Source organism: Rana temporaria, chromosome 1 (assembly GCF_905171775.1).
Source record: "Rana temporaria chromosome 1, aRanTem1.1, whole genome shotgun sequence".
NCBI classification, from domain to species: domain Eukaryota; kingdom Metazoa; phylum Chordata; class Amphibia; order Anura; family Ranidae; genus Rana; species Rana temporaria.
In genome coordinates, this window is record NC_053489.1 from 418882956 (window position 1) to 418904236 (window position 21281).

The 21281-nt window shown below is 40.9% G+C and overlaps 1 protein-coding gene across 1 annotated transcript in view; it reads left to right on the plus strand.

Moving 5' to 3' along the window:
• Positions 1-430: 430 nt before the first annotated feature.
• Positions 431-21281, plus strand: part of PRDM8 (PR/SET domain 8) — a 69921-nt gene continuing 49070 nt past the window's right edge. Inside the window, exon 1 of the mRNA XM_040325059.1 lies at positions 431-511. The gene's annotated coding sequence lies outside the window, so the exon portion shown is untranslated. The remainder of the gene's footprint in view (positions 512-21281) is intronic.

The following is a 21281-nucleotide window of genomic DNA, read 5'->3' on the forward strand; positions in this document are numbered from 1 at the left end:
GTAAGCAGGGTAAGCAGGGTCTGCAAATTCTTCTGCATTTGGGTCCCTACTATTACCCGTATAGTAATATCTTCATTGGTTTCTTAATCACTATTAATAACCCCCACAGTTGGCACAAATTTACAAACAATATAATATATGTATATATAAATAAATAAATATATATATATATATATATATATATATATATATATATATATATATATATATATATATATATATATATATATATATATATATATATATATATATGCATGTGTACGTTTGTATATTGCAATTGTGTCTAAACAAGGACTGGATGTTTCTTGTGTACTTGTGCCCCCACTAATCTTGTGTGTATCTTTAATTTGTGTCATTATCATATATTGTACTCATGTGCTGCCTGTAATGACTGCTCACTAATTAGACAATGGTTGATCAGTAATCAGGTAAAATCTCTTGCTCTTCACATTTGTGCTGTGCAGCCCCTGGGGGCTCTTCTCCTCTGTCTCTACTGCGTGGCTACATAGAGGTAAGAAACTGGTGGATTCCCTTTGATGTGGCTATTAGGATGGTAATTAGCTGGGATTCTAGTGGGGATGCAGTCACTGTCCTGACTACTGAATGCAAATATCATGTGCTGCGATCCGTCCATTGTCATCTCATTGTGTAGCAAGGAATATACTGCAAGTAAACATAATTTGTCCAATGGCATCATTCATTTTTTATACATCCTTTCTCCTTTATTAAGTGAACTGCAATTACTTACTATTTGGACATGTATATATCATGTGGAAATATTTGTTTCATGTAAAATTTTGTGCTATTTCATCTGCAGGAATAGTGGTGAGGATAGGCAGGTTTGTTTGTGGTCAGATAATTTTAGAAAGGAAAAGGTGAATGCTGTGCTGTGGCAGAAAGTGGTAGAAGTGTCTGTGTGTGCTGTTAGTAAGGAGTTCCAAAGAGCCAGGGGTTAACACACACACATCATTTAGTACATAAAGCATATCCCCAGAGCATCCACAGCTCATTATTCCCCAAGTGGTGAAAAGTGGAAAGGCAATTTGTCTTGGTGCGTTTAGAGTATTCTTCTCTACTGCCTGGTTAATCTGTTTGATGAATGCTTGTAATTCCTGTGTGTTCTCTGTTAAGAATGCGAAATCCAATGCTCTGGGCACACATACAATGGCATAACACGTTTATAATGATATAATAATAATAATAATAATAATACATTATTAATATTATTATTATTATTATTATTATTATTTATTTTTAAATACTGCTGCAACTACTATGACTACTGCAAAAAAAGGTAGTAATAATAATAATAATACATTATTAGTACTATTATTAACAATAAAAATAATAAGAAGATCATAATTAATTATGCAGATCTGCTGGCCTGATTACATGATGATATCGTTTTTCAGATTAGCAAAAAGCAGTGTTAAAAAACGAAATGCATAATACATTTTTATACTTTGTTTACTGTTATATTCTTTATATTGTATAATGTAGATACAGTACATACTAAAGCATAGCTAGATAGACAGACAGACAGACAGACAGACAGACAGACAGACAGACAGACAGACAGTATAAATGCCGTATAACATAAATACAGATAGAGATACATTTGTTATGTAATGTATCTAGATCGATTTTTATTTTTTTTACATCCTTTGAAATCCATTTCCTTGTTCTTATATATGCTTCAATGTGGTAGTGAGGGCTTCTTTTTAAAGCGGAGGTTCACCCAAAAAACAAGTGAATAACATTACATTCAGTATACCTCAAACATGTACAGTATGCCGGGTTTTTTTTGGGGGGGGGGTGTACATACGGTATTATCGGCATTTTCCTCCCGGCTTCCGGGTACTGGCTTCCGCGAGAGTGGGCGTTCCTGTGCAGTGCCGCAATGTCATCTGGGACTTCGCCCATATGATTGACGTGCCTGAGAAAAACTCCCCCCGGCAGATAAGGAGCGTCACGACTTTCCGAAAGTAGCCGAACCACGAGTCGGCTCTAGACGGCGCCTGCGCACCGACTAGGAGCCGTGTAGAGCTGACTGCGCAGGCGCCGTATAGAGCTGACTCGCGGTTCGGCTACTTTCGGAAAGTCGTGACGCGCCTTATCCGCCAGGGGGGAGTTTTTCTCAGGCACCGGGTAAAGATGGAAGCGCTGTCAGTGGTGACAGAATGCCGCTGGAGGGCTTTGTTTACAGGTATGTCTTTCATAACGTGCTAGTATGTGATGCATACTAGCACATTATGACATCAATTTTTCAGAAAGAAGTTTACGACCACTTTAAAGATTATCTAAAGCCTCATACACACAGTCGGACTTCAAACAAACTTTTCTGTGGATTTTTTTTTGAAGGGCGTTGGCCATGAACTTGGTATGCATACACATGCATTTCACCAAAATCACGTAGGTTTTCTGCTCTTTACCGCCACCCTTTGGTCAACTTCTGCTATTGTTGGTTGATTTTAACATTGGTTCTGAGCATGCGTGTTTGTACTTTGGACTAAAGTCTGATAGACTTCTGTACATATGATAGGATTTTGCACCGCAGGACTTTTGTTGCCGAAAAGTTTGTCCGTTTGCAGAGCGAACATTTGTCCGATGAAAACTGAAAAAGTTTGTCCGATGGAGAGTACACTAGGTCGGATTTTTTTGAACACCTGCTCATTTTGAAGTTTGTTGTCAAAAAGTCAGATCGTGTGTATGGGCCTTAAGAGTATCTAAGCCCAAGGGAAAAAAATGTATAGTATTGCAACTTACCTGTTCTTAGATGTGGTGGCTGCATTTGTTTTCTTTTTCACACCTTTTTTATTTTATTTTAAGGTGGTTATTCTGGCAATAACACACTTCCTGTTCCAGTGTAATACTGAGCAGCATTGTCACCCCCCTAGGACAGGGAGTATGTTAGAACTACAACACCTCTCTTTCTTCTCCCTAAGGCTGGCCATATATTATGCAATTTTCGTGTGCAATTTTCTTGTACAATTTACCAAAGCCATATAATATGAGGTCAAATCTAAACACTTTCAATTTGTATACATTAAGGCAGGCTCTTAATTACACAGTTGAAGCTGAATTTAAAGAAAATTGAGTAAGAAAATTGTATAATGTATGGCCAGCTTAACAGTGGGACACGTTTGAAGTCCATGCAGATAACAGGGAACAAAGCTAACTGATAGCAGTACAGAGGCAGATAGTACAGAAAGTTATCAGCCCACATGATTTTTTGGCTAATATAATAAAACACTTTTAATCAATTGTAAATTAAACAAATCAAAATGAACAAATTAAAGTGACAATATAGTATACAATCTGTACCATTTCCCTTAGATCTACCATAAACTATGTAGTCAAGAGACTTGTTTGATTTTTTTTTTTGCATGTCTTTTTTTTAGGTGTTGCCCACTTTTTGCATGGATTGTTTAGGTTTGTCCTATTATTGCATTGATTGTTTAAAATTAGTCCTATTATTGCATGGATTGTTTAAATGTGTTCTATTATTGCATGGATTGTTTAGGTTTATCATACGTATTGCATGGATTGTTTAGGTTTGTCCTATTATTGCTTGGATTGTTGAGGTTTGTCCTATTATTGCATGGATTGTTTAGGTTTGTCCTATTATTGCATGGATTGTTGAGGTTTGTCCTATTATTGCATGGATTGTTTAGGTTTGTCCTATTATTGCATCGATTGTTTAAAATTAGTCCTATTATTGCATGGATTGTTTAAATGTGTTCTATTATTGCATGGATTGTTTAGGTTTATCATACGTATTGCATGGATTGTTTAGGTTTGTCCTATTATTGCATGAATTGTTTAGGTTTGTCCTATTATTGCATGGATTGTTGAGGTTTGTCCTATTATTGCATGGATTGTTGAGGTTTGTCCTATTATTGCATGGATTGTTTAGGTTCGTCCTATTATTGCATTAATTGTTTAGGTTTATCATACTTATTGCATGGATTGTTTAGATTTATCCTACTTATTGCATGGATTGTTTAGGTTTGTCCTATTATTGCATGGATTGTTTTTATTATTATTATTAATGCATGGATTGTTTAGGTTTGTCCTCAAAACATATTGCATGATTGTTTAGGATTGTCCTACTTATTGCATGGATTGTTTAGGTTTGTCCTATTATTGCATGGATTGTTTAGATTTATCCGACTTATTGCATGGATTGTTTAGGTTTATCCTATTATTGCATTGATTGTTTAAAATTAGTCCTATTATTGCATGGATTGTTTAAATGTGTCCTATTATTGCATGGATTGTTTAGGTTTATCCTACTTATTGCATGGATTGTTTAGGTTTGTCCTATTATTGCATGGATTGTTTAGATTTATCCTACTCATTGCATTGATTGTTTAGGTTTGTCATATTACTGCATGGATTGTTTAGATTTATCCTACTCATTGCATTGATTGTTTAGGTTTGTCATATTACTGCATGGATTGTTTAGGTTTATCCTACTTATTGCATGGGTTGTTTAGGTTTGTCCTACTTATTGCATGGTTTGTTTAGATGTATCCTACTTATTGCATGGATTGTTTAGATGTATCCTACTTATTGCATGGGTTGTTTAGATTTATCCTACTTATTGCATGGGTTGTTTAGGTTTGTCCTACTTATTGCATGGATTGTTTAGATGTATCCTACTTATTGCATGGGTTGTTTAGGTTTGTCATATTACTGCATGGATTGTTTAGGTTTATACTACTTATTGTTAACCAAAAAAAAGTGTAGCCCAATATCCAAAATATAAATTTAAGCTATACAAATGTGCAAATCAGTGTAAAAAAAAAAAAAAAAACATCAGAGGAAAAAAATTTGAACAAAATATATATAAATATAAATATATAGTGTCAAATGAAAGTCCATAAAAAATATTCCACCAGTGCTGAAGAATTCACAGATTGTGACAATCCCTCCATCTTAAGTCTATCTGGGTACTCTCACCTTCCAGCATGGACCCCTGAATCACAAGGAAGTCATGCAAGCAGAATATAACATGGATCAGATGCCTCAGAAAACGTCTCCTAAATGCTGCCTAAGACTCCAGAAATAAGTGGTCTCCCTTTAAACTCAGCAGGCAGTGCAAGGTATGCAAATAGAACAAAGGATCTAAGTGCTCTCCGTTGAAACTTTTTACAAGCGTTTATTAAAAATATACACAGGCTACTCACATCACGGCCGAATAAAAACAGCATGTAGTGGTACAGAAAGGACTGTGGATAGCAGCGGGTGACGTCATACGTAGCTACCTCCCCCGTATCCTACTTATTGCATGTATTATTTAGGTTTATCCTACTTATTGCATGGATTGTTTAGATTTATCCTACTTATTGCATGGATTCTTTAGCTTTATTCTACTTATTGCATGGATTGTTTAGATTTATCCTACTTATTGCATGGATTCTTTAGCTTTATTCTACTTATTGCATGGATTGTTTATGTTTGTCCTACTTATTGCATGGATTGTTTAGATTTATCCTACTCATTGCATGGATTGTTTAGGTTTGTTCTATTATTGAATGGATTGTTTTTTTATTATTATTATTGCATGGATTGTTTAGGTTTGTCCTATTACTGCATGGATTGTTTAGGTTTATCATACGTATTGCATGGATTGTTTAGATTTATTCTACTTATTGCATGGATTGTTTATATTTATCCTACTTATTGCATGGATTGTTTATGTTTATCCTACTTATTGCATGGATTGTTTAGATGTATCCTACTTATTGCATGGGTTGTTTAGGTTCGTCCTATTATTGCATGGATTGTTTTTTTAGTATTATTATTGCATGGATTGTTTAGGTTTGTCTTAAAAACATATTGCATGGATTGTTTAGGATTGTCCTACTTATTGCATGGATTGTTTAGGGTTGTCCTCCTAATTTCATGGATTGTTTAGGTCTGTCCTATTGCATAGATTGTTTAGGCTTGTCCTCCTTTTCTCATGTATTGTTGGTTTGTCCTCCTAATTTCATGGATTGTTTAGGTTTGTTCTATTGTATGGATTGTTTAAGTTTGTCCTCTTTATTTCATGGGTCTTTTAGGGTTGGCCTGATATTTGCATGGATTATTTAACTTTGTCCTAAATATTTATTAAATTGATTATTTTGTTGTCTTTATATTGGTTAAGTTAAGGGAGATTCTAAAGCGGTTGTACAATCAGATTGCATAGTGTATGACCAGCTTAAGACAAATGTATTGTTAGAGTTTACAATTTAATACTTTACATTGTATGGATAAATTCCGTATGCACAGTAATTATTTAGCTAACCCTATTCTCATTACCATGTTGTTTCACTGGTTCTTTTTTATTCCTGCAGAAGGCTTTAATTTATGATATGAATAATATAAAATGTTTATTGGCTTTTCTAGCGATGTCTACATTTTATGAATGGTCTCGTGGTATGTGCAGTGTAGTCACCGGTCTGAAGACGGTGTGCTGATTTTGTGAAGGAAGCAGAGAAGATAAATGTATGTGATTAGCATTTAATACCAGTGTTATTACATTGTTTACTCTCCTGAGCAGTTGTATCTCCCCCTCTCCCCGTGCTGTTTGCCAATTCCATATGCCATAAACTGCTTGTAATTGCGCCCGAGCCTGAATGCCATTCTGACGTATTCATCTGCCATCCGCTCCATAGAGAAGCAGAATAGGCTCATTGTGGGACGAGTGTACGGAGTAATTGATGCCAAATCACTATCAATGGCAGAAAAGAGCTCTCAGGCAGTCAGGTTAGAAACAAGTGCGCCTTGACAAAGGACTTCATTTATCAGAAACAAAACAAAGCACATTAGGGAGAAGAAAAGTAGTTAAAAGGAGCAAACATACCAAAAGACTACAAAAGCCCTCCCTGCTGCCTAGCCCCCTGGATGGCATGTGGTTGAATGCTTGCAGTATGCTTGCAGCCTTCTGATCCTAAATCATCTCTGCAGAGCATTGCACATGGCCCAGGGGAACAATCCACTATTATCAATGTGCAATTCTTATATCAGTGAGCTCTCTGTATACTGGAAGACAGATGAACTCTACACCTGGCTCCATACAGTAACCAGACTGAAGGCATTTCCCAGGGAGCTATACTGTATGTGCTTGTTGGTTACTTTATTCAATTAAACACGACTTATAATTAATCACTTGTACTTCACCCTTGTCCCTAGAGAAGTCGCTGGGATTTATTAAAAGAGCGAGGGGAAAAAAACAGCATCTAGTACATGGCTTCAGCAGATCAGAGACTGAAGAATTATAATTGAATTTTGATCGGTTGAGATGCTACAGGCTCTTGGTCTTCAGGCTGAGGTTTTCATTATCATTATTATTATTATTATTATACAGGATTTATATAGCGCCAACAGCTTGCGCCGCGCTTTACAACATGAGGACAGACAGTACAGTTACAATACAATTCAATACAGGAGGAATAAGAGCAGGGGCGGACTGACCATTGAGTCACTTGGGCACTGCCCGAGGGCCCCATGCCACTAGGGGGCCCCATCAGGGTTGCCAGGCTCAGTAAAACCAGGGACAGTATGTAAAAATCTATGTTTTTTTTACATCTGTCCTTGATATGTCCGAAACCGACATGCTTTTGATGGGAAAATCCCAAGATTTTAGCTGCCCCGCCTCCTGGCGTGGTGGCCATCTGTAAGCCCAGGGGCCCCATAATCTTCTATTGCCCGGGGGCCCCATGAGTTGTCAGTCCGCCCCTGAATAAGAGAACCCTGCTTACAATTTAGGATAGGTCACATAATTCAATTACTTTACTTCTGGTAGACCAATTATAACCACCTCAAGTCCAGGCCTTTTATGGCACTTTTTTTCACATGTAACAATTAGTATTTTTTTGGTATAAAATCGGTTATAACTAACCAAACATAATGGGGCAGATCCACAGAGCGAGTACGGCGGTGTATCTACTGATACGCCGGCGTACTTTCAAATTTCCTGCATCGTATCTTTGGTTTGAATCCTCAAACCAAAATACGACGGCATCTGGGTTAGATCCGACAGGCGTATGGCTTCGTACGCCTTCGGATCTTAGATGCAATACTTCGGCGTCCACTGGGTGGAGTTCTCGTCGTTTTCCGCGTTGAGTATGCAAATTAGCTATTTCCGACGATCCACGCACGTACGTGCGGCCGTTGCATTCTCTTACGTCGTCTCTAGTCGGCTTTTTCCGGCGTATAGTTAAAGCTGGTGTTTTGCGGCATATAGTTAGACTTGCCATGTTAAGTATGGCCGTCGTTCCCGCGTTTATTTTGAATTTTTTTATTTTTTTTTGCGTAAGCCGTCCGTGAATCGGGATGGACGTAATTCACGTCTATGTTGCGACGTCATTTAGCGCAATGCACGGCGGGAAATTTAGGCGCGGGGGACGCACTTCATTTAAATGAAACACGCCCCCTAATCGCCAATTTGAATTACGCGCCATTACGCCGCCAGAGATAGACTACGCCGCCGTAACTTACGGCGCAAAATCTTTAAGGATTCGAACTAAAGCCAGGTAAGGTACGGTACGGCGGCGTAGCGTATCTCTGATACACTGCGTGGGTGCAGATCTCTGTGGATCTGCCCCTATATATTTTTTAAAGCCCTAAAGAATAAGTTGGTGGGTTTCGCAATTTTTTAGGTCACATGGTATTTGTGCAGTTGTTTTTCAAACACATTTTTTTAGGAAAAAGTACACTTTTTAGAACTTTAATGAAAAAAAAAACACAATACATAACCCATTTTTTGTATATAAAAAATGTTGTTACGCCGAGTGAATAGATAATAAACATGTCATACTTTAAAATTTTGCACACCCATGCAACAGCGACAAACAGCGTAAATTTTACGATCCATAGGCAACATTTTAAAAGCCTTTACAGGTTACCACTTTAGATTTGCAGAGGAGGTCTGGTGCTAGAATTACTGCTCATGATCTGATGTTCATAGTGATACCTCACGTGTGTGAAACGATCACTATTTGTGTGTGTGCGAGACCGACACTTACATTTTTTTTATTATTATTATTGTTACACTGTTGCTTTAATTTTTTTTTATTGCTGTCACAAGGTATGTAAACATCCTTGTGACAGCAATTGGTATGTGACAGGTACTCTTTATAGAGAAATCTGGGGTCTATAAGACCCCAAATCCCTCCTCTGCACTTAAAAGCATTCCAAAACCAAGATCAATGTTTTTTTAATGCTTTAGATTTTTTTAAACTGGGGCCGATGGTTTCCAAGTTAAGTGGAAGTGTTGTCATCACTTAAAGTTTACTGTTGCGAACAGCTGATCATAGCCGCTCCTGATCAGTGGCATGGGAGAGCCCAAGAAAGCCACAGAATGGCAGTGGGAGAGGGGGAGAACGTCTCCTCCTGCTGCTTGTAATAGAAATTGAGCAGCTAGTAAGCCACTCCGATTCCTATTACAGAAGAGCTGACAGCTGCAGGCATTATCCCGGTACAACTACCGAAAGTCCAGCAATGTACGGGTATGTCGCTGCTCGGGAAGTGGTTAATAAAATCAATAACTTTGCAGAGAGTGGGGTGGAGCACTTTGCAAGAGCTGTTGCTCCAGAACTTAGTAATTGAGCTACCGACTTCCATCACCCAATCGTGCAAGCAAAAATGCTGTTTTTTTATTTTCCTTGCTCGTGATTGCGTATTCTTTGGAAAGTGAAGTTTTACCTCATCTACTAAGCTCTGGAGCAGCTGCACTTGCACTTTGCCTTTAGTAAATCAACCCTAGTGTGTTACCTGCATTGTGCTCAGGGGAGGGCTGGCAGCCTTAGGCCTGCGGGGCAAGTACAGTCAAGTGGCCCATTGAACCACTGAATCAGCTTACCATCCTTGCCCACCTAGTTTTATAATGGATATTGATGTTATGAAGCAAATAGGATGCAATGTGGTAACATAATTTAATGTTAATAGCAACAAAGAAAGTTTAACAAAAATAATGCATCAATGGAGCCTGACCAGTGACCATCAGTGCAGCCTCATCAGTGTCCATCAGGGCAGCCTTATCAGTGCCCATCAATGCATCCTCACCAGTGCCCATCAGCTCAGCCTGATTAGTGCCCATCAATGCAGCCTCACCAGTGTCCATCCAAGGCAGCCTAATCAGTGCCCATCAATGCAGCCTGATCAGTGCCCATCCAATACAACCTCACCAGTGCCCATCCAATGCAGCCTGATCAGTGCTCATCAATGCAGCCTGATCAGTGCCCATCAATGCAGCCTGATCAGTGCCCATCAGCTCAGCCTCACCAGTGCCCTTCAATGCAGCCTGTTCAGTGCCCATCAGCTCAGCCTCACCAGTGCCAATCAGTGCAGTCTATCTGTGTCCATCAGTGCAGCCTATCAGTGTCCATAGAATGCATGAAAGTGAAAACCTTCGCAACCACTTTAACTGTTTGGGAGAGGGAGGGTTAATTACTCTAAAATGTTATTTGTAATATGCAGCATTGATGGGGGGGTTAATGTACTGCCATTGGTCACTGATGCATTAGTGACCAGGGAAAACTAGTTAACTCCTTTGTGCTGCATTAGTGACCCTAGTGGCAGTGTTTATTAACCCCTTCATGCTGCAGCATAAAGGGGTTAATTAACACTGCCACTGGTGCCACTGCCCCTAATGCAGCACAGAGAGGTTAATTAATTGCTACTGGTCACTAATGCATCAGTGACCAATGGCAATACATTTACCCTCTCTGTTCTGCATATTACAAATAGCATTGTAGATTAATTACCCCCCCCCTCCTTCAAAAAAAAAAAGGTTTACCACTTTAGTAGCATCACACAGATAGGACACAGCAGTGCAGCAATGTTATAAGCTTCTGTTCACTCACTTGTAAATGGTAGTGGACGCTCCAAGCAGGTCACAGAGGCAGCATTCCTCCTCTTCCAGACCCTTGTTTCTGGTCTCTGAATGACATCACGATGGATGGGGCCTAGGAAGCTCCTGTCTGGTGGAGATCACTCTCCCTGACAGGGAAGTAACTGTGCTAGTATTGTGTCGGCTGGGTGTAGGAGTGCACTCAGCACACTCGCACTGCTCCAGCTCTGCAAATATTACACTATGTAGTGGTGGCTGGCAGCTGTATACAGCAAGATGCCCCTACATTAACCCAGCCTGAGTCCGGCTTTTTTACCTGGCATCAGAGCAGCCCAGGGGGCGATTACCACCCTGCCCCCCGGCCCAGTCTGCCAGTCTGCCCCTGATTGTGCTCTAACCAGGGGCGGACTGACCATTGAGTCACTCGGGCACTGCCCGAGGGCCCCATGCCACTAGGGGGCCCCATCCGGGTTGCCAGGCTCAGTAAAACCAGGGACAGTATGTAAAAATCTTTTTTTTTTTTTAGATCTGTCCCTGATATGTCCGAAAATGACATGCTTTTAATGTGAATATCCCAAGATTTTAGCTGCCCGCCTCTGCACTGCCTCCTGGCGTGGTGGCCATCTGTAAGCCAGAGGGGCCCCATACTCTTCTATTGCCCGGGGGCCCCATGAGTTGTCAGTCCGCCCCTGGCTCCAACATATTTAAAAACTCTAAGAGGGAGATATACTAAAACCGGTGCACACAGAATCTTGCACAATTGTGCATAGTAACCGATTAGCTTCTAGGTTACCATTGTTTTAAATGGGAAGGAGCGGTATACACACCGCTCCTCTCACCGCTCCAAAGATGCTGCTTTCAGGAGATTTTTTTCTCTCCCGCCAGCTGGGCTGGGCAGGAGTTTTTCAGGCGGTATTTAGGCACTATTTTTAGCGCTATACCGCCTGAAAAACTCCTCAGTGTGAAAGGGGCCTAACTGTGAAAACTGCAATGATGTTCTGTAAACCATACCAAACTATCAACGAACCATTCCTGCTTTTAGCAGCAGAAGCGGCAGCAGCAGTAGCAGAGTAGTAGCAGCAGCAATGTAGTAGTAGTAGTAGTTTTAGTGGCAGCAGTAGTGGACACAGCAGTAGTAACAGTGTAGTAATAGTTTTTCAGTAGTAGAAGTAGTAGCAGCAGCAGCAGCAGCACCAATAAATAGCAACATAGCAGCAGCAACACATTTACAGCAATAACAGCATCAGCAGCAGTGTAGTAGTAGTAGCATTAGTAGCAGTAAAATAGTAGTATAAGTAGCAGTAGCAGAATAGTTGTAGCAGCTGTAGTAATTATAGTATTAGCAGTAGTAGACATAGCAGCAGTAGTAGTAACAGCGCAATTTTGGAAGTAGTTATAGTACTAGGAGTAACAAAATAGTAGTAATAACAGCAGCAAAAGTAGATGCAGTAGCATAGGCAAAACAGCAGCAACAGTAGCACAATAGCAACAGTAATGCCTAGTACACACGATCGGTTTTCCCGACGGTCAAAAGACCGCCGAGAAAACCGAGGGGAAAACCGAGAATTGGCTCGGTCCCCTTTCCCCTGTACACACGTTCTCATTTTTTAAACCGCAGTTTCCTGTTGGGAAAACTGCTAAGGAGCATACACACAGCCGGTTTTCCCGGCCAAAGGAAAACACACACGATGGGAAAACCGATCGTGTGTACTAGGCATAACAGTAGTAGTAATAACACTAGCAATAACATAACAATAGTAGAAGTTGTGGTAGCAGCAACAATTGCAGAGTAGTAGCAGTGGTGGTAATAAGAGCAGTAGTAGTAAAAGTAGTAGTAGTAGTAGTGGTGGAAGTAGTAGCAGCTGTAATAACAGTTGCAGCAGCATAGACATAACAGCAGCAATAAGATCACAGTAGCAATGGCAGCAGTAAAGAAGTAAGTAGGAGTAGCAACAGCAGCAGAAGAGTACTAATACAATTATCAGTAGCAGTTGTGTGACAGCAGAGTAATGGCAGACTAATAGTAGCAGTAGTTAATTTGTAGTTTTAGCACTAACTTAACATAGTACTGGAAGTAGCAGAGTACTAGTGCAGATATAGCAGAGTGGTAGTAGTAGCCAGTGCTGGGACAGGATCACCCAGAGCCCAGGACAAGGATGCAGAATTTTGCCCCCCCCTCCCCCCACTATCATACCTCCCAACATTTTGAGATGGGAATGAGGGACACCTACAAGCAAACGCATGTAGGCACAGGACACACCTCCTGTTTTTTTTTTGTTTTTTTTTTACCACTACTATTCCTTTATATTTGAAAATTTACAAATGCAGCAAATTAGAAATTGGATGGAAGGTTTCGCACTGGGAAACACTTTTTGAAAGATAAAAAGTGAATTTTGTATACAACTATATAGATTAGACCAAAATGAGGGACAAATGAGGGGGAAAGAGGGATAGAGGGACATTTCTCCAAATCAGGGACAGTCCCTTGAAATCAAGGACAGCTGGGAGCTAGGCACTATTAATACATGCCGTAGAATGGGTGTGTCACCCTGTGTCTACTTTTTGAACCCTTTGCTTCACTACGCCCCGGGGGCAACTTTCCATTCTGCCCACCCCTTGTCCCAGGCCTGGTAGTAGCAACAGTAATAGCAGCAGTAACTGTAGTATAGCAGTAGCAGTTGTGACCAGGGCTCAAGTCCTGCGGGAACGCGTGGGAACAGAGTTCCTGCACTTTTTTCACAGCAGGAACTCAGTTCCCTTTGCAGGACTAGAGCAGCTGAGAGTAGCCGAGGCGCCCGAGCCAATCCTTCGCTAAGCGGCGATGCCCAGCTCGAGTCACTGTCAGGGGCAGGCGAACCTTAGTAATCCTTTATGTTACTGGCCGCTTCCTGTATATGGATTCATCGGGTAGTGTGCGGGTATTCCGTCACTTCCTCGATGCCGCAATGTCTCCTGGGAGCTTTTGTCATTGTTCCCAGGAGACATTGCGGAGGTCTGCCGCGAGTTATCGCGGGATTTAGAAAGAGGCTTTGTCATTGTTCCCAGGAGACATTGTGGAGGTCTACCGCGAGTTATCGCAGGATTTAGAAAGAATTTGCTTTTCCTGGGGAAAAAAATAAATAAACATACATATGAGCGTATCATTTTTTTTTTTTTTTTTGGTGGGGGAGTGGATCTTGGGTGGGAGTTCCCACACTTTTTCCCCAGGACTTGACCCCTGGTTGTGACAATAGCTAAGTAAAAGTAACAGAAGTTAAAGTGGAGGTTCACCCAAAAAACAAGTATCTAACATTACATTCAGTATACCTCAAACATGTACAGTATGCCAGTGTTTTTTTTTTTGGAGGGTGTACATACGGTATTATCGGTATATTCCTCCTGGCTTCCGGGTACTCGCTCCCGCGGGACTGGGCGTTCCTGTGCAGTGCCGCAATGTCATCTGGGACTTCGCCCATATGATTGACTTGCCTGAGAAAAACTCCCACCGGCGGATAAGCAGCGAGTCGGCTTTATACGGCGCCTGCGCAGTCAGCTCTACACGGCTCCTAGTCAGTGCGCAGGCACCGTCTAGAGCCGACTCTCGGTTCGGCTACTTTCGGAAAGTTGTGATGCGCCTTATCCGCCGGGGGGAGTTTTTCTCAGGCACGTCAATCATCTGGGCGAAGTCCCAGATGACATTGCGGCACTGCACAGGAACGCCCAGTCCCGCGGGAGCAAGTACCCGGAAGCCAGGAGGAAAATACCGATTATACCGTATGTACACCCCCCCAAAAAAAAACACTGGCATACTGTACATGTTTGAGGTATACTGAATGTAATGTTAGATACTTGTTTTTTGGGTGAACCTCCGCTTTAAGTTAAGAAAAGTGACAGATGTAGCAAGAGCAGAGTATTTGCTGTGTTACTATAAATAATAGTATATTATTCTTATATTAGCAGTCATTATCTAAAACCTGAATTGATTTTAATTTAAAACAGTATATAGAAAGGAACATAGATCACACAAGTTAATAACTGTACAGTATATGTCAATTAAGCAGAACAGTTGTCAATATGTCTTTATTGGTGGGAATGTCTTAATTGGTGAGAAAGTGTCAAATGTCAGTTTGAACAATCCCTATCCCCCAAATCCCCTCACGATTATTAATCAAAAAGCATAGCCAGCAAAATATGTCCCCCTGTCATATCAACCTCTTAATCCTGATAGTAATTCGCCCAAGCTACATTACACATAGCCTCTATTAATCCCAACGTGATGCAGCAGATCCCATTCCTGTCCCCTCCTGTGTGCAGCATGATTTTCGGGATTGCAGAGGCAGCCAGACAGAGGCGCATTACTCTGATAAAAGCTGGATTCATAGAAGCCTTTTCTGTGATTAAATGAAATAACTGAGGCATTCATGAAAAAATTAACCAAGAGAAAGTGTATGCTTGTTTACACAGTGGAGTGTAATGCTGATACAACACAACCATTGAATCAGTGAAGGGTCTCAAATGCTTAGAAGTGAAGTGACCTAATTCTGGAAGCAAGGCATTATTCAGTACAAAGTCTGGGTGTCCACTGAGAAGGTGACAATGCTTGCAGTGACACTGAGATGGCCTTTACCAGCACAAACCTCCAACACCCCCCCCCCCCTCCAGTTCACAGGCACTAATCAATAAATGCGTTGTTCCAACAGGACACTAGTGCTTGGCAACATACGCCTTCTGTCCCCCACCCAACCATCAAGAGCCCCTCTTATGTCTTCTTCACACAATAGGGGAGCATAAAAACACAATGCACGGTCGAAATAATAAATGGGTCTAGCAAGCACAAACGGCATTTTTTGCAGCTTTCGCCAATTATTAGCAGGATTTACATTCATGGCTCCAGCAGGACAATAATACGTCAATGGGATGTGCAAAATCTGCTTGTGGTTTCATGGGCAGCCCCATTGTGAAATGTTTCTTAGAAAGTCCAAGTTAAAACTGGATACACTTACACCAGCCTAATCCTTCCTTTATAAGACTTTTTTTTTTCAGTTTGATGGTAGATTATTGTAGAGAATAAGAATTGTAAAACAAAAAAAGATTTACTTTATATGTTTAAAACACTGACTATATAATGAAATACTATTATGTGATTAGCACCATTTAATTATTATTTAATGGAACATCTTCCAATTTAAAACTAATAAAAGTTTCCTTTTCATCTTCTTCAATCCTTTTGTGTGTATGAGGATGCGTGCTATATTGCCCTTTTTTTTTTTTTTAGAATGGCTATTCTTTCATTTTTTTTGTTTTTTTGTTTAGCAATTGTTACAGCTATATAAAGCAGTCTTTCTCTTTTTTTTTTTTTTCTTCACCCTCTATAGATGCATTTATACAAGGGCCACTAAAGGATCCCTGTGCTATTCACTGATCTCTCATTTGTTCTGAAGTCCTAACAGGGGTGACCTTTTCTATGCAGTCTTCTGCCTTCCTACTTGGGCAGTGTATGTGGTAGAAGCAGATGGCTACTGATTGGGTGAGCTTTGTCCTTCTAATGCTGAATACTTTCTAGAAAAGGACTTTATCATGCTTCATTGGGCAGAGGAGCAAAGGATGAGATTTATGACTGGAGAAAATAAATCTACTTTTCCCCCTTTTTTTTTTCTCTCTCCTTTAAGTGGTTCAATGCTCAGTATAATTTCCTGGCTACATCTGTGTTTTTACTGTATTTGCAGTAGATCTGAATGAGAGACAAAGGATGCGCTTCTGTACAGCCTTAAAGGGGAAATATTATACTGATCAATATAAGATATGGATGCAAGTGTAAAAAAAAGAAAAAAAAAAGCTTAAAGTGAATAATCACATCAATATGGGTTTATAAAGTAAAACCTTGGTTTGAGAGTAACTTGGTTTAAGACAAGCAAAATGTTTTAATACATTTTGCCTTGATATACAAGCGATGTCTTGATATAAGAGTAGCGTCATGTCATAACTGAGTATAAAAAAGAAGAGAGGAGCCTCTAAGTGTAGCAATATGGTTACATTTAATGAAGGTACAACATTTAGCAACTTATTGCTACACTAAAGGCCCGTACACACAGTCTGACTTTTTGCCAACAAACTTCAAAATCAGCAAGTTTTCAAATTAGTCCGACCGTGTGTACGCTCCATCGGACCAACTTTTTCGGGTTTCATCGGACAAAAAGTTCGGTCTGCAAACGGACAAACTTTTCGGCAACAAAAGTCTGATGGTGCCTAGTCCGACCGTGTGTACAGCAAGCCATCGGACTTTTGTACAAAGTGCAAATACGCATGCTCAGAACCAATGTTAAAATCAACCAACAGTAGCAGAAGTTAACCAAAGGGTGGCGGTAAAGAGCAGAAAAGAGCAGAAAAACCACGTGATGTTGGGAACGTTTTAGAAAAGTTTTCAGAAAAGTCAGAGCGTGTGTATGCTATGGGTGTGACTGGACAACTCCCTTCGGACAAAAATCCAAGGGAAAGTTTGTTTGATGTCCGATCGTGTGTACGAGGCTTTAGAGGTGCCTCTCTTCTCTTTTATACCCTGTAAAAAAAATTATATACAAGTGCTTTGGATTACAAGCACGTTCTTGGAGCAAATTATGCTTGCAATCCAAGGTTTTACTGTATTTCAATAGCCTATGCACAGTTTACAGGAACATGCTAATAGACTGTATATACAAGTTAACAGTCATATTTACTTATCATTTATGCAGTCTCTGCAGTGGTCCTGCCTTGCAGTCTTTAACGTGTTACTAAACCCATAACAGTAAAATCAGTCTGTATCTGCAGTAAATCATGCTTGTTATACTCACTGTGGAACCTAAGGGGTTAATCCTCTGCATTGTGTAAAAACGCTGCTTGATCCTGTCTTCTCTGATTCTCCCCTCCTTCCACAGTCCCCAACCCATCTCCTGATAGTACAAAGCCTTAGTACAATGGGCACTCTGCACATGCTCAGTTTGGTGTGTACTGCTCAAGAGTTGTATTTATTTGTTTGTCTTGGGAGAGTGCATGTGATTAGCACAGGGCCAATCACTACTATCCAGACAGAGGGTTAGGGGTCCTGCAGCCTCATTGGTCAGTCAGAGTAAAATGAAAACTCCTCCTACAAGCTTTAACCAAGCACTGATAGAAGTTATAAGACTGTTATATACTGCTGAACACTGTAACAAATATATATATATATATATATATATATATATATATATATATATATATATATATATATATATATATATTGTGTAAAAGAGCAGATCTTAGCACAGAAGTATTACTTAGGGCACCAAAGGATGTGCGCCTACAGACTCCAGCAATAAAAATACAGCCCTAAAACACTTTTTTCATAGGGGTAAGTTTCTGGCGATACAAGAGCTTGCAGCGCAGTCTAACACTAAATCCTTCCCCTCTTGGCCCTACAGGCAAATAAAACATTTTCTGGGTCTCCCAGCAAAAGTAGTCGACTATGCGAGAAACTCCACGGTGCTCGAATCTCTCTGTTCAAGCTCCTCCACCCAGTCTTACGTGATTTCAGGGCTGTATGCTTCCATGTTCACAGAGCCGTAATCTTCTCTGAGTGCGGATCATGCGTTTTGGGAATCGGCCTTGGACAGGGAAATGGGGGACACCAGTTGGGATCGTATCCATTTACTCATACACAAAGGCTCTCTAAATGTTAACACACAGGAGAATGGTTACAAACTCAAAACTAGATGGTATAAGACCCCACAGTTGCTCCATAGAATCTTTCCAACGGTGCCCGAGCACTGTTGGCGTTGTGAACAAGAAGTGGGCACCTTTCTCCACATTTGGTGGACATGCCCGGTTATTCAGCCATACTGGCGCAAGGTACATGAGGTGACGACTGCTATCTCTTCGCTACCCCTGGAGTTTACACCAGCACAGTATCTCTTGCACCTTTCCAAAATCCCTCAAAGAGTATATCTGAAGTCAATAGCGATACATTTGATAAACGCTGCTAGACTGTGCGTACCGGTACATTAGAGGTCCGCACAGTCGCCCTCCATGAAAGAGTGGGCGGCACGTGTTGACCGCATTGCAACGATGGAGGAGTTGATATTCGCCTCACGGGACAGGATCTCAAGCTTCTCTGCGATTTGGGAGGCGTGGATCACGTTTAAAATATCACAACCATATCAGGATCTGTTACAACATAATGTGTAACTCCTTATATGGCTACACATAATCTCAGAGGGTTCATTCCGGATCTCCGGAGGACCCGGTCGATGTAAACAGCAAACAGTATACAGTAGACCCCACCTCTTGCCAATCCCCTCTTTATTGCTCTCTCTTTTTCACTTACCCCTCCCTCTTCCCCCTCTTACTTTTTATGTTATTTTCTCTTCTCTCTTGTTTGAGCCCTTTATGGTCGGGGGTCTGGTGGTTAGTGCCGATCATTTGGGTCGGCCCTGGCCTTCGGACTACCGTCCTGAGAAGCCAGAATTGGGTGATACAGGGCTGTTGAATAGGCCCCATCCGTTAGCTCGGATTGTCTCAGAGAGTGCTAGTGAGTTAATGTGAGTCAAGGCAAACATTCAAAGAGAGAAGCCACTACATGTTCGAGTCTTAGGCCTTGTACACACGACCGAACATGTCCGCTGAAACTGGTCCACGGACCAGTTTCCGCGGACATGTCCGACCGTGTGTAGGGCCTAGCGGACATTTTTCCGGCCGAGCAGACAGGTTTCCAGCGGACAAAAGTTTCTTAGCATGCTAAGAAACTTGTCCGCTGGAAAGCTGTCCGTCGGACATGTCCGATGTAGTATGACTCATCGGACATGTCCGCTGGTTATGACGTATAACCAGCGGCCCGAAATCCCGCACATGCGTCGCATTGAACTTTCGCGTCAGAGAACGTTGGTGTCGTATACGTCACCGCGTTCTCTGTCCGCTGGGATTTTGGTCTGATTGTGTGTACAGACATCAGACCAAAACCTCCCAGCAGACATGTCCGATGAATCATCATCAGTCATCGGACATGTCTGGTCGTGTGTACAAAGCCTTAGATATTGCTCATGTTATTATAGAGTTCCATATAGTGGTGTCCAAACTTCTATCTAGACAATTGTGTTGTTAGCTACTATTGAGCTTATTGTATATGGAACCTGTACCCCAGTTTTTTGTATTTTTCTGTATATCTTGTGAAAAACTCCAATAAAATCTTTTTGGAAAAATATAGCCCTGTTGGCATGTTATGTGAACAACTCTGAAAATCCAGAAAAGTACTCAGAGATCAGAGTGCTGTGAAGTGGGTAAAAAAAATATGGAACAAAGAGTGGAATGAGCAAAGGATTTGTTTGATAGCTGGAACTACTGTTGCAATGTACAAAAGGAAGATTTCAGTACAGGACAAAAAAAAAGATTAAAAATAAAAAATTCAAATAATTCAAATTGTGAGATTATAAATGTTGGCTAGTTGAAGGACTAAAATTACTAATAACAGAAGACCTCTACTTGAGTCTTGTTTTTCTCCTTTTTCACTGAGTGTTTTTGTTTGATGGCTCCTTTCGTGTTTTGACCTCATTTCATATGGACTTGAAGCACTGACTGGAGAAGGTGACTAATTGTGCTTTGTAATTAAACGTCAGATCTGTTTGAAAAGAAAAAAAATATGGATCTTTTGTAGGTTAGAGTAAACCTAACATTGATTCCATATTAGCATAAGTGCCAATTAGTCGACCATAATTATCTTATGCCGTTTTCATTAGTGTATTCCCTGTCACTGACTTCTTGCTTGAAGCTATATTACTTGGGAGATAGGCCGAAATTATCAGCATTGTTGTGACCATTTCACATCTGATCCTATCATAGTCCTTCATCGGTGGGTGCCCTAAATAATGTATTATAGGCACCGGTAACATGGCTGAAATATTTAATTAACTTAAAGTGATGATATCTTTATTCTTCAAAAAAAATCCATACACATCCACTACCTAATGACCCTGTGATCTATGTTTTATTAAAGTGATTATAAAAGTTTATATAACAAAAATAACATACATGTTATACTTAGCTGCTCTGTGCAATGGTTTTGCACAAAGCAGCCCAGATCCTCTTCTTTTTGGGTCTCCCGCGGGGCTCCTGGCCCCTCCCCCTTGACCAGTACCCCCAATAGCAAGCTGCTTACTATGGGGACACTGGTGCGTGCTCACTCCTGAGCCCCACTCTATGCATCTATAGACACATAGATCCATGGCTTGGCCCTGCCTATCGCTCTCTCCTCATTGGCTCACTGTTTGTGACTGACAACAGTGGGCTCCCACTGATGTGTCTCAGCCTATAAGGAGAGAGAGACCCGGGACAGCTGAGGCTCCTGTACACATTGTTGGATCAAGAGGGGGATCAGGTGAATATTGGGGGGGGGGGGCTGTGGGGGGAGCAACACACAGGTTTCTTAACCTGCATGCATAGAATGCATGACGGTAAA